Source organism: Nicotiana tomentosiformis, chromosome 1, assembly GCF_000390325.3.
Source record: "Nicotiana tomentosiformis chromosome 1, ASM39032v3, whole genome shotgun sequence".
NCBI classification, from domain to species: Eukaryota; Viridiplantae; Streptophyta; class Magnoliopsida; order Solanales; family Solanaceae; genus Nicotiana; species Nicotiana tomentosiformis.
In genome coordinates, this window is record NC_090812.1 from 122,637,153 (window position 1) to 122,652,220 (window position 15,068).

Genomic DNA, 15,068 nt, shown 5'->3' on the forward strand with positions numbered 1-15,068 from the left:
TTTGGTCTGAATTTTGGGTTTTGGCTAAGCGGGTCCGGGTTTAACTTTTGTTGACTTTTTCCAAAGTTATTAAAGATTGAATCTTTTTCACTCATGGGTAATTTCTAAAGCTTATTTTGAATTATTTGAACTATATTAGGTTAGATTTGATTGGTTTGGAGGCTAATTCGCATTGATTTCATTGCAGAGTGAGGTAAGTGTTACGGTTAACCTTGACTTGAGGGATTAGAACTTGTTGGTCTATTTGCTATGTGTTTTATGTGTGGGAACAATGTATATGTGAGGTGACGAGTATATATGCGGTTTCATTGGGTTAAAGCATGAGGGTGAAAATTGTTTCTTTGTATTAAATTATTTTGTTAATCATGTTATCCATGTTAGGTTAGATTATTATTTCTTTAAATGATTCTTTTGTATTTATTATCTATTTCAAAGATGTTGTATATTTTGAAAGTTGAGTTTGATATCGTGGCACTATATTTGAAGTGAAATTGTTTTCCGCCTTGATTTTTATTATTCGGATTTGTATTATTGCTTGGTGAGGAAGAGAGAGAATCACGAAGGGTATTGCCGTACCTTATTTGCATTCATTATCATATATTGAGAGATTTGAGAGTAAAAGCATGAAGGGTGACGCTGTGCCGGTGAGTAAAAGCACGAAGGGTGATGCCGTGCCATTATATTCATGATATTACATGGTGAGGATGAAAGTAAAAGCACGAAGTGTGATGCAGTGCCATTTCATATCATTGTCTTGTCTGATTTCTTATTTGATGATTTACTTGGTTATATTGTTGTTATTTCGGAAGAAGTTATTTTGTGATTTTGTACTTGCAGTTTTAATGATATCTCCCCTTTCGCATGTCCCCTCCCAGTTAATATTTCATTGTTCTACTTGTGTATTGGCTACTTTATATATATTTGTACAAGGTTTTTACGTTGGGTGTCTTGTCATAGCCTCGTCACTACCTCGTCGAGGTTAGGCTCGACACTTATGGAGTACATTGGGTCGGTTGTACTTACACTATACTTCTACACTTTTTGTGCAGATACTGGTATCGGTCCCAGTGGTGCTTAGAGGTGCGTTGGCTCGGATCACTTTCACTATTGAGACTCGAGGTAGATCTGCTGGCGTTCGCAGACCTTGACGTTACTGTTTATCTCCTTCGAACAATTGTATTTATTTTAAACTATGTTTGTAGACTTCTAGTTGCTCATGTACTAGTCACTCCGGATTTCTGGGAGTAGTTAGTATCACGTTGCTTATATTCACACTGCATTAAATTTAAAGCTATTTCCCGTTTATCGTCATTACTATGAATTTATTATTAAAATTGGTTAATTTGTTTATTAAAGTCGGCTTTCCTAGCAAGTGGATGTTAGGCGCCATCACGGTCCCGAGGTTGGTAATTCCGGGTCATGATATTATGTGACTGCGGGATGTGTTCAGATGGCTTGGAAGTGATGAGAAGAGTTTGCTTGGGATGTGAAAAGGACTATTGGGTGCTTGATCTCTGTCTTGATGTGTTGTACGATTCTGAGTTATGAGTATGTTGAGAGATCTTCCCGATGTACATTTGTGGAATGAAGTAGATTCTCATGTCTTGTTGATGAGTTCAGACTCGAGAAGATTAACTGATTACGTAGTAGTTGTGACCGTGGAAGGGCATAGAGAGATGTCAGTTTAAGGCTAACCAGGAGGGTTATCCCCTACGGGATGTTCTGAGCATGTGATTCTTATGATGATTATGTGGAGAGTTTCTTTCTATCAGTGGGTTATATGTGTTGCAATGTGAGTTTGGATCACTTGAGGAAGTTGGCTTGATTGTCATGGGGATGAATGTGAGCTTAGAAGATGAGTTGAGGTATTATATGATTAGTGATATATGAGTTCATGAAGGATTTAGCTGAATTTTGGTGAGAGATCGTGGCAATTGTGAAGTAAAGGTATTGTGGGTTGTCAGGTATTATGATCTATGGCTTTGAGCCAAGCGGGGGAGTCTACTATCGACAATTTCATCGCATGTGTTATATTAGTTTGGTCTGGGGCAATACTTGTGGATCGGTTATGACTTGAAGATGTTGATTTTGAGGATGACTCGAGTAAGGAAATTTTATGATGCATTATGTATTACGTTTTGAGGATATGTGTAAATCATGGAATGATTTGAGTTTGTTATTCATGACGGATGTAGTGTGCATGGAGTAGGGATTTAATCGGTTGCGTTATGATGGGGTTACTTCTTTGGGTGTTGGTGTGATAATGGGGCATAGGTCGTTCGGCTTGTTTGTGCGGTGCATTTGAGATTAGAATATGGTGGATGACTCTCGAGAAGGTTCTAATTGATTCAAGATTCATATGTGGCATTTGAGGAATTTCGGAAATTTGTAAAAAGGCTAAGATCTGAGATTGCATTGAGTGGTGTTAGGACTGACAGTATTTCTGTATCAATATGAATTTTACATTTTAGTATCAGAAAGGTTAAAGAAACAGCTTCAGATTCACATAAGGTGTCCTCGGAGTGGGTATCTCGGTTGTGGTACTTTGGGGTGCTTAAGAGGGAATACAACGGCTTATGGGCCTCAGGGCGATGTGGTTTTATAGTGGGATCTTGTGTGGTGAGTTTTTATTGAGGATCGTGGTATTCTGGAAAGGGGAAGTGTTAACTTGAAGGCAATTCAGGAGAAATTCAGAGAAAAATAGGATAACTTGGTAGTAGGTTGAATAAGTATGGTAATGGTATGCTCAGTTCTTTTGGTTCTTATGATGTGGCGGGTCTCTATAGGTGTTTTGTGGCAATGATCTTGGGTTTGGCAACCTGCGTGACTTGGTTGAATTAGAAGGATTCAGTTTTGATGGCTTGGTTATGTGCATATAGGTTTCGTAGAGTTCTCGATGATTTCTACCACGGTTTGAGATGGATATTTTCTACCAGCGTGAGGAGTATGTTGCGTATTATGATTTTCTCATGGATTGGATAAAGTGGAAGGTTTCTGATTGATCGAATATGTATTCTACTTATGACTCAGAGTTGATGATGGGGTTTTCATGTTTTCATATAATGGCATGACAGATGTGGTGCGTCGTGTGGGATTGAGGTTTGCATGTACTAGGTTGCGGTTCAGTTTAGAAGGGAATGTCATGAATTTTAGACAGTATGGACGGTCTCAGATGTTTAGATGAATGCTATTACTACTTGGTATTACCTGTGAAGGGTGCAAATTTCAGAAGCTGCCCTGTGTTTTGACTTACAGATGCTTCATTGGTATTGAGGTACTCGCCTGGTCGGTCGACTGCTGATGTTCAGATTTTGCTATGTGGCACAGAAGAATTTTGGAAGTATTTCTCGTGGAATGATTGTGTATGAACGATGTGTCAGTGACTTGAGTGGTCGAGTTGGGATCGGATACGGTGATTCTGGTATTCTAGGGATTTGGAGACTGAGAGTTCTCAGAGACAAATTGTTCCTTGGTTGCAGACTGTGAAGGTATGGCAAACGTTTGACAGCTAATAGTATGTGTTGTGGTTAGGTCATTGTAGACTTTAGGAGGGTTGCTTATGTAAGGCCCCGTTAAAAATTTCTAATGATTTAATATTTTAAAGTGCGACAACGGTATTCGGGAATAACGTATTCGAGTATCAAAGGAGACTTATGGGGTGGAACCGCATTATTTTGACATCAAAAGTGTTTCAACGACGTCGTTTCTTCAAGCATAAATGGTATCACATTAATCAAATGAGCTCCAAATTCAGTTTTGATTAAAGCATTAGGTCCGTATGGAAATTACGGAGCCATAGCAAAAAGAATCATCGAATTCGGACATCGTATGAGAGAGTTATATCCATTTTCGGGAAAAATAGAAACGATTTTCCATCGCCAGCGCCCAGGGTAGCGTGGGGCGCTATCACTTGCACTAGAATTTGTTTTAGGTTCTGGAACTAGTGCCACAGGCAGCGCCCCACGCCACCTGTGGCGCCCGAAACACTATATACTCATTTGGGGTTTATTTTACTCCATTTCTCTTGGCCGAATTTTGGGGTTTTCCTCCACTCTCTCAAGACCTCCAACTCCCCCCCCCCCCCATCTTCAAGGTGAGTAGTCCCTACTAACTTTGTGTTTCATTCCATTAATTCCTCCCTAAAACTAACTCAATCCTCCATAAAATACATAGATCTTCAAGAAATTTCTTCAAGATTTCAAAGGAGGGTTTTGCAAGATTTCTTCCTAAAGGTAATCCTACACCCTTAGACTTACATGTATGGATATATTATAGGAATATAAGTATGAATTAAGTATTGGAACTTATGATATGGTGATTGGAAGCCATAAGTTCCCAATTTAAATACATAAGCATTGTAGAGATTGAAAGGTGATTATTTGATGGAATTTCGTTGGTTGGGTATGGATGGATGGTCATGTATGTGATGTTGGAAGTTATGAATTGTTTAAGAATGATGACGGGATAAAATTTTGGTAAATGGTAGTAGTTGGATGAACTAATTCTATGGTTAAAAGATATAGAGATTTATGGCTACTAGGTGTTTGATAAAACGCCTAAATAGCCTAAACTATGGGATTTGTTACTAATGTTGTTCCCATTAGATGTTGTTATTGTAGATTGAAGTTTCTTAGTGTAGTGGATCATTGTAGTATCATTAAGGGGCAATTTTCAGGTATGTTGGCTAACTACTCTCTTAGAATTAAATTCCATGATGTTCCCGTGAGTTTCAAGTATGGTTGGCTCAAGTTTCTAATTCCTATGTTCCGATTATTCCTTATTAATTTGACTATTCTGAATGAGCCTTATGTCGAAAGATATATGTTCAAAGTATGGGTTGTATATTAAAATGGTATGGCTTTGAGTCGTGTTCCAAATGAAAGCTATTATGCCAAATTATGTGAGAAAAAATCGATATGCTTATGACTCTAAATTTCTCATATGTGCTGTGTACCTAAAGTCTTGATTTAAAAATGCCTTGTTATTGATAATATATAAATATGCTTGAAAGTGAAAGAAGAGAGTTGGTGATATAAAGTGTGGCCACCGTGCCAAGAATGAAAGTTATACTTGTGGCCAATAGTTCCAATGAAAGAAAATGATATGAGAAAGGTTAATAAATGAGTCTTGATTCAATTGTTCCAAATTAACTTCGATAATAGATTTTCCTAAAGGCTTATGTACTCAAGTCGTGCCCAAATGTGGTTGATTCAATTAATGCTATGCTTTGTAAGTATTTACAATGTGTTTTGAACTCCTATATATTTTTGAGTTGAAATTGTGTATTGCCCTTTTTGGGAAAAAGTATTTCAAGAATAAATGACGTGTTACTCATTTATGATTTTAACTTGTGCTTCGATTGCCAATTATTTTACTCCATTTCTTGAAAAGAAATTCATTGTGTTTAAAGTCCTCATTACTAATGAATTTAAAGTTGTGATTCCCGGAATATTTTATATGTTGATATTTATGATGATGATCCATGTAAGTAAATAAATGAAAGTGTGAAATATGAAATATGGCCACCATGCCATGAATGATGAATCATATTTATGGCCAAGAGAGCCAATGAAATAATGATGTTGTAAGTGGTTGAAAGTACCAATGATGTTATATACGGTATGAAAGGTTATGAGGTAAATTGTAATTTGTACTTCTATTTCCTTTGTATGCAAATCAAAAATATTTTTGGGAGCATCGATAGTCACCGAGGAAGGGTAGGTTGAAATAACCTAACCCCGAAACTACACGTGTCGGTGTAGGAGTGAATTGTGATTATTCTCCTTATTTGGGATCTGATGATGTCGATTCACACGGCATTGTGGTGAGACGGCCTAGCCGATCGGGTCATGATCGGACGCCATGCCGCACACATGGTGGTGATTGTGCTGGAAATTGTAATTGAAATTATAATTGTGGTTGATGTCTAGGATGAGATGGCCTATCCGATCGGGTCGTGATCAGACTCCGTGCTAAAAGTACGGTGGTATTGGTATTGTCAATATTGGTATTGTGAACACTGGTATATCGGTACTAAATATCTCCCAACCAAAAATATATATAATATTTTTGTATTTTGGAAATTATTATATTTTAACTGTGCATTTGGATAACGTTGATTGTGACTTCCTCTTTCTATGGTTTTCCCTTTCTTATATTGGCATTCTATTTTGAAAGTGGACAGTTAGCTTTACATACTAGTACTATTCCATATGTACTAACGTCCCTTTTTGCCGGGAGCGCTGCATCTTCAATGTATGCAGTTAGTTCATCAGCGGGCAGCTTTGGTCCTCGTTAGTGGTCATTTTTTATTCAATAGGTTTTGGTGAGCCCTACTCTATTCCGGGCTTGATGTCATTTGATTGTACATTGTGTTTTGAGGTATAGTCGGGGCCTTATTGCCGGTACTTCCATACTACTCTTCTGTTGTACTTAGAGGCTCCGTAGACAGGTTGTGTGTGGTGTTTGATGTGGGGAATTGGACTAGAAATATTGGTAATTGGCAAACATGTTTTTCAATATATCTATAAACTTGTAATATTTTGGAAATTATGAATGAAGCTGCTAATGGAAATGAAATGGGAGTTGTTAATGAAATCTTTTCAGTGTTTGATTAATGGAGTACATCTCCTCTTTATTCATGGATGAGTTTGGGTAGAAGGAAATCTAATAGGCTTGCTCGGCTGGGTTCACTCGGTTGAGCGCCGGTCGTGCTCCCCGAGTTCGGGGCGTGACAGTTTATCTATCTGTGGGTGACCAGAGTTGATTTGGGGGCCCAATGGGGATGCGTATTCTACACCGGGTCAGATTTGTTGACTTAGCACTATTATTGTTGAGTGGTGTGTCATTCAGTTGGAGTTGAGCTTGTTCGTGTTCTGATATATTCTATGTGTTACTCTTATATGCTATGATGGGTTGTGATTTGTTGGTTATTGCACACATGATGGGGGTCTATTTGTTCCTTGTAGCGAAACTCGGGTGAGATAGCTCTTGGGGTGTTGAATGGTTGGTTGCGCCTTGGTATGGTCTTTGGGTTGTGGTATATTGTGCAATTCGATTCTCCATGGCTATGGTCATGTACGCCGTGAGTTTGTTAATGACATGCACATGCTTGTTGATTTTAAGCATCATGGTTCGAGGTATTTCATGTGGATCGGTGTTTGGATTGGGTCACACACTTGAGCGGAGTTAGGATGGGATATGATCCTTTGTGTGAGGTTTGAGTGTTTTAGTTATACTATGTGTGATGGGTTCATAACATTGTACTTGTGGTGGTATCTGTTGAGCTTGCGGAATGGTTCTCTCATTTGATTCTCTTTCCATTACTGAGAGCATCTAAGTTGTTGTTCGTTTGGTGCACGGATTGCACGGTATGTGGCTTGAGGTAGTATTGGTGTGGCATGTCGGTTTAGCAGCTTGTACTGGATGAGATTGGGGTATTGGACCTGGAACAAGTGTTGTCGAATTTGATTGCGGTATATTTTGAAGAATAATATCACTGATCAGCTTAGAATTTGGCTTTGGATCTTGTGGGATGAGAGAGAGCTCCATGACTTGTTGATTTGATGGGTGGTTACGAGTTTCTGTGTGTTTCATTCACCATTGGCAGTGAAGAAAGGTTTGGAACAAGGTATTATTTGATGTGAGGTTTGTTACCGGTACCGGATTTGGCATTGAGCGGCTATTGTGGCCGGAAGTTATTGTTGTGAGTATCTGAGTTATGTGGTATATCATGTGATTACAACTGGGGTTATGGTTATAGCTTGATTTGTTTAGACTTATACAGTGTATAGATGTGAGGGTCGGGTCTTGTAATGGATTCCGGATATTGGAAATTTGATTCCAAGGTTTATGGGCTAAGGTTGAAGTAAGGATCTTCAGTTATGTTGTGTTGTCAGGCTTGAATGGATTGGGGTGATGTGAGATCACCCCCGAGTTTGTCCATGAACTCACCATGATTTGATGGCTTTGAAACGACTCTTGGCACGTTCGAGGATGAACGTACGCTAAAGTGGGGGAGAATGTAACGATCCGACCGATCATTTTGAGCATTTACATTCCATTCAGTTGTTTGAAGTCTCGAGTAGCTTCATATGATATATTATGACTTGTATGAATCGTCGGCTTTGGTTTTCAGGCGATTCGGGATCGATTTGGAAGAATGATTATCAACTAGGAAGCTATAAGTTGGAAGAATTGACCAAGTTTAACTTTAGTGTATTTGGCCTCGTATCAGAGTTTTGATAGTTCTATTAAGTCCGGATAGTAATTTTGGACTTGGGCGTATGCCCGGATTTGCATTTGGATGTTTCTAGAAGGTTTCAATACTATTTGGCGAAAGTTGGAAATTTGAAGGTTTGAAAAGTTCATAAGTTTGACCGGGAGTTGAATTTGAGGATATCTGATTTGGATTATTGCTCCGGCAGCTGGAATAGGCTCTTTATGCCATTTGGCACTTGTGTGCAAAATTTGAGGTCATTCCGAGTTGATTTGATATGGTTCGGCATGAGTTTTGGAAGTTGAAAGTTTGAAAGTTCATTAAGTTTGATTTGAGGTGTGATTTGTAGTTTTGATGTTGTTATGTGTGATTTGAGGCCTCGAGTATGTCCGTGTTATGTTTTGGAATTTGTTGGTATGTTCGGACGGGATCCCGAGGGGCTCGGGGGAGTTACGGACATGTTTTGGACCATTTCTCCTTCATGTGTGGTTGCTGGTCTAAGCTGGTTCTGGTGTTGCGCATCTGCAGTTGGATCTGCGCAGGTGCGATGGTCGCTGAAGCGAATTTTATGGATGCACCTGTGAGGAGGATGGAGTTGGGTTGTCTCCGCATATGCGGAATTTTGTGTCCACCTACGGAGCCGCAGAAGCGACACTAGTGGCACAGAAGCACATTTTGGGCGAGGTCATGTATGTCCGCAGGCGCGGAAGGTGTGCGCAGATGCGGAGCTGGAGCGCACCTGCGAAGTCACAGATGTGCATTTTGGAGCACAAGAGTGGAAAGGCTGGATTTGAGTGAGTCTCGCATCTGCAATGGAATCACCCAGATGCGATGTCGCAGAAGCGACCTTTGTTCCGCAAAAGCGGAAAAGCCTGGGCAGAAGCTATATATCGAGGGCTTGGTTATTTTATTCATATTTTGAGATTTTGAGCTCGGTTTTGGGCGATTTTGGAGTAAGTGTTTTTTACTCGATTTTGATTTTATTCCATGATTCCATCTTCGATTTTGGCGTTTGATTGATGGTTTTAAAAGAGAAATTGGGGGTTTTGTCTAAACTTTCCTAAAGTGATTATTTGAGTTTTGAACATCGATTCGGAGTCGGATTTGAGTGAATTTGGTATGGTTGGACTCGTAATTGAATGAATTATTGGAATTTATGAGTTTTGTTGGATTTCGAGGTGCGAGCCCAGGTTTGACTTTTTGGTTGACTTTGAGTAATTGATTAAAGATTCGACCTTTATCGATTGGGTTTGTTTCATTAGGTATTATTTGATATTTTTGAGTTACTTTTGGCTAGTTTCAAACCGTTCAGAGGTCGATTTGTGTGGGATGGATCTTATAGAGGATTGCTTGGCTTGCTCAGTAGTTGATTTGGCTTGCTTGAGGTAAGTATCCTATCTAAACTTGGTTTAGGCACTTGTTGCCTGAATTATTTGTGATAGCTACGTGCTATGGGTGCACATATGTGTGAGGTCTGAGCCCATGTGAGGGCACCAGGGTATTTATTTATGCTCGGGATAATGCTTAGGCTATGATATGCCTAGAATTGACTGTTAAGTCTTAAGCTATAATGTTTTCTCATATTTGTAACATTGTTATGAACTATTTGAGCCATGTTAGAGGCTACGACAAGGCTAATTCCCTGATTAATCTTGAAAATTGCTATTTATGTGATTAAATTGTTGATTTGAGCTATGATAGTACACTTTGCACATGTCCACACTTTAGCATGTTATTATACCGGTCCAAAAGAATAAAATCTGATAATTATTCATCATATACATGTGTTCTTGTATACTTGCTTCTGTGATATGATTTGGACTAGATGCCTGTGACTACTCCGGGCAAATTGTGTTGTTATGCCTGTGACCATGCCAGGCGGATGGTGTTGATATGCTTGTGACCACGCCGGGCGGATTGTATATAGCATGTGACCATGCCAGACTGATCCATTACATTGAGCATGTGACCATGCCGGGCGGATTATGATATTGAGCCTGTGACCACGCCGGTCTGGTAGCACGTTGAATTGGCCGTACTTGCGTGTGGATAAGGATTCATCCCCTAGGTTCATCCTCTCATATTTCTCTCTTGATGGTGTACACGCAGATTGTGAGAAACCGATGGGCTTCTGGTTGATATGAGCTCTAGCAGAGCTGGTTACTATTATTGGATCGGACTACATGCCACAACAGGCCTTATTGGCTTATTGTTATTGGATCGGGTTGCGCGCCACAACGGGCTGATATTTGGTTATTGCATTTCATCTTTACTTGCACCTTCCTTGCCTATTTACCTGATTTACTTGCATATCTTCTTTATATGCTGAATTTTTGACTGAGTAGAATATTTTAAAATAAAGAGTTGTGAGCATCAAAGTGGTTTACCTGAGATTTTCTGATTTGATCATATATCTGTTCTATACTTGTTGAAATTATGAACTGTATAGGTGTTAGTGAGTATCATTTATAGTTCTTGCTTCCTTTACCTCGCCGATATTAGTTAGGATACTTATTATGTACATGGGGCCAGTTGTACTCATACTACACTTCTGCACCTTGCTCAGGTCTTGGAGTTGATGCTGCTGTGTATAGCGGGAGCTGGCATTGAAGATGCACCCGCGTTCGAGTTTTCACTACCACTAGTTCTTGGTAGTTCTAGATTTGAGACTCTATTTCTGTACATTTCAAACAGATGTTGTATCATTTTTCATTTCAGTTTGTAAATCTAAGTCTTAGTGACTCATGATTTGTACTACTAGTCCTTGGGTTGTTGTGTACAAGTCCAGTTATTTCATCATTTATTTCTCATTAATCTTATTTAGGATATGTTAACTGTTAGTTGGCTTACCTAGCGAGTTGGGTTAGGTATCATCACGACTAGTAAATTTTGGATCGTGACACTTGCGAAGCTAGTTCAGTTAGGAACCTAAAGGCTCATATCAGAATAGTGAAGAAATAAAGAACTATAATGAAATTAAAGTAGAATATGTAAAATAGATTTTTTGTTAAAGTAGCAGAAGAGCTTTGGTGCCAGGGCGGATTTAGGGGCGGAAGGGGTTCACTCGAACTCCCTTCGCCGAAAAATTACACTGTATATATAAGGCAAAATCTATTTTTTTATCTCTATATGTAATGTTTTGAATCCCCTTGACATAGCCCAAAAGTATAGCTTAGTGGTCAAGGGGGTTTAAAACCTTTGTGAGGTCATTAGTTCAATTTTCACTAGCTACAATCTCATTTAATTTTTTAATTTTTTTTTATTTTGAACCCCTTTAACGAAAATTCTGTCTCCGCCGCTACTTGGTGCTTAGTCATATCTCCTTTGAGAAGAAAAGGATGCTTCGTCACCTCCACTAATGGTTGAGTATGAAGCGTTGGAATGACCGGAAGCATTTAACCGGTGGCAATTCATGCTCTTCAAAAAAGTGTATAAAGCGTTGGCTTGTATGATTGGCGTTATGTTTTATTTATTAAATTGGATAGGAAATAAAGGTCATGGTGAAGAACGAGAAGGAGCGCGGTTTTAGTGGCTGATTCTCTTTTGAGATTAAATGAACATCGTTTTGTAAATAATTATTTTGTCATTGAGCACGTGAGACAACGCCCATATATATGTATAGCAAAGTTGCATGCCTTTAATTTAAAAGTTAGTAGTTATCCATGAAAGAACACAACTATTTTGAAAAGGCACAATTTAAATTTGTAATATATTTGTAGGTGAAATGAAACAATAAAAGAAGAAGAATATTGTAGAGAAAAGTAAAGAGAGAATTCGTATTGATTTGTGATGAATTACAATGGAATAGAACCCCTCTATTTATAAGGAAAGATTGACTTAGCCACAAAGTAATAATCCTTAGAATCTCTCTAAAATATAGACATTCACCTTAAATAAAAATCTATTTATAACACTCCCCCTTGAATGTCTATTCAACAGATAATGTGCCTCGTTAAAATCTTAACTAAAATAAAACCCAGTGAAAAAAAATTCTAGTGAAGGAAAAAGAGTACACATATCTAACAATACGCCTTTTGGTTGCCTCGTTAAAAACCTTGCAAGAAAAACCCAGTGGGACAAAACCTTGTAAGGAAAAAGGAGTACATAACTCCCCCTGATGAGAGCATCAATTTAAGCCCTTGAGCCTTCGCATCCCAATCTTGTACACTAATTTCTTAAAGGTTGATGTCGGTAGAGATTTGGTGAACAAATCATCCATATTATCACTTGAAAGAATCTGTTGCACATTGATATCACCATTCTTTTGAAGATCATGTGTGAAAATTCTTGTGCAACAAGACGTGCCTTATATCTTTGTACCTCATTTTTCTCATTTCTCTTAAGTATAAAGACCCATTTATAGCCAACAAGTTTAACACCATTAGGTGTTTGGACTACAGGCCCAAAAACTTCACGTTTCGCAAGTGAATCCAATTCAGATTGGATTGCTTCTTACCATTTTGGCCAATCACGTCTTTGTCCACATTCTCCAACAGATTGAGTTTCAAGATTCAATCACATCTTGCATAATGCTAGATACAATATTATATGCAAAGACATAATCCACCACTATACCCAATCGGTTTAAATTTGTCTCAATATCGATTGGGTTTATTGATAGTTCCTTATTTTCTTGAGTCCCAGGCTCAGTGATTTCCTCATGAATCTCAGGATTGGTTAAATCGTGGATTTCTTCATGAGACTCTTTCGTAGTGTCATTTTGATCATTTATTTTCCTTTTTCTAGGATTTCGATTCTTAGAACCCAATGGTCTGCCAAGTTTTAGGCGTGCTTTTGACTCATTAGCTATGACACTAGAAGATTATTCAACAGGGACATCAATACGGATTGGAACATTCTCTGCAGGGATATGTGATTTTGTTATCCTTTTCAGATCCGTAAATGCATCTGGCATTTGATTTGCTATTTTCTACAAATGGATAATCTTTTGCACCTCTTTTTTCACAAATAGAGGCACGTGGATCAAGATGAGACAATGATGAATTTTTTCACAAAATTTTTCGTTTGATTTCACCAATTTCTCCCCCTAATTTTGGGAAAAGTGTCTCATCGAATAGACAGTCTACAAATCGAGTAGTGAACAAATTTTCCGTTAATGTTTCGAGGTAGCGAATAATGGAGGGCGATTCAAACCTAATATATATTCCTAACCTTCTTTGGGGACCCATCTTGGTGTGATATGGTTGTGCTACAGGCATATATAGTGCGCATCCAAAAATTCTTAAATAGGATATATTAGGTTCATGACCCAAAACTAATTGCAACGGGGAATATTTATGATAATTTGTCAGTTTGAAACAAACTAGCATTGCTGCATGCAAAATGGCAGGACCCCAAACAGAAGTGGGTAACCTCATTTTCATGAGTAACGGTCTTGCTATCAATTGCAGACATTTAATCAAAGACTCTGCAAGGCCATTTTGAGTGTGAACATGAGTTACAGGATGTTACACTTTTATCCCAATTGATAATCAATAATCCTTAAATGCTTGGGATGAAAATTCAGCAGCATTATCGAGTCTAATAGACTTAATTAGGTTATCGGGGAATTGTGCCCGTAATCGAATTATTTGTGCCATTAATTTTATAAATGCCAGGTTGTGAGATGACAATAGGCACACATGAGACCATCCAGAAGATGCACCTATTAAGACCCACTAGGTGGGTGAATAGGTCCACAAATATCCCCTTGTATACGTTCCAAAAACGCAAGGGACTCAACCCCAACCTTTGTTGGTGATGGTCTAATAATTAACTTGCCTTGATAACAAGAAGTGCAAGAAAATTTATTATTTAAAAGAATTTTTAAATTCTTTAATGGATGCCCATTTGAGTTTTCTATAATTTGTCTCATCATAATTGATCCAGGATGTCTCAATCGATCATGCCAAAGTACAACAGTATTGAAATCAGTAACCTTTTGTTTTACGATAGAATGTGCCTCAATTACACTAATTCTTGTCCAATACATGCCACAAAAGATATTTTTAGCCAGAGATATTTTTGTTAACGATGAGATATTCAAGATTATTCTCATCTATTGTCTCAATATGATATTCATTTCGGCGGATATCTTTAAAACTCAACAAGTTCCTTTTGGACTTGGAGGAGAATATTGCATTATCTATGATAATTATTATTCCCCTAGGCAGAGTAATAGTAGCTCTTCCAGAGACTTCAATTAGATTACTACTACCAGAAATTGTAGTAACATGTGCCTTACACATACTTAAATGAGAGAAATATTTCTTCTCTTTGAATATTGTATGTGTCGTACATTAATCAATTAAACAAATATTTTTATAATTGGACTTTGATCCAAGTTTACTTTGTGAGATATCCATATTTGTTTCCCATGGTTTGACATACAAAAGAAATATACGAATAAACATTAGTATTTTTAGAGAAAAAGGAAAAGAAACAAAGTTAAATCAATAACTCAATATTAATTTTTAATGCAATTTTGAGCAAACTCTAATTTATGATACAAACAATTTCATAGCTAAAAATAATGCAATTATTATTAGTTTGTCATATGATTTAAAAACACACAAAAAAATAAAATTAAGTCGTATTAATGCACATGAAACAATGATTGTGCAAATAAAGTTAACTAAACACAAAAGTAGACAATAAATTGTATAAACGTAAAAAACAGGACCAACGTTTATAAAGTATATAATAAACAAAACGATAAAATATTGTAGTCATATTAACGAGATACGATAAATAATATATTATACAATGGTTAAGTAACAAAAAGATTTTCTAAATTAAATATGTTAAATAAAAATGGTCAAAGTTATACATATAACCTCTTAATTGACAT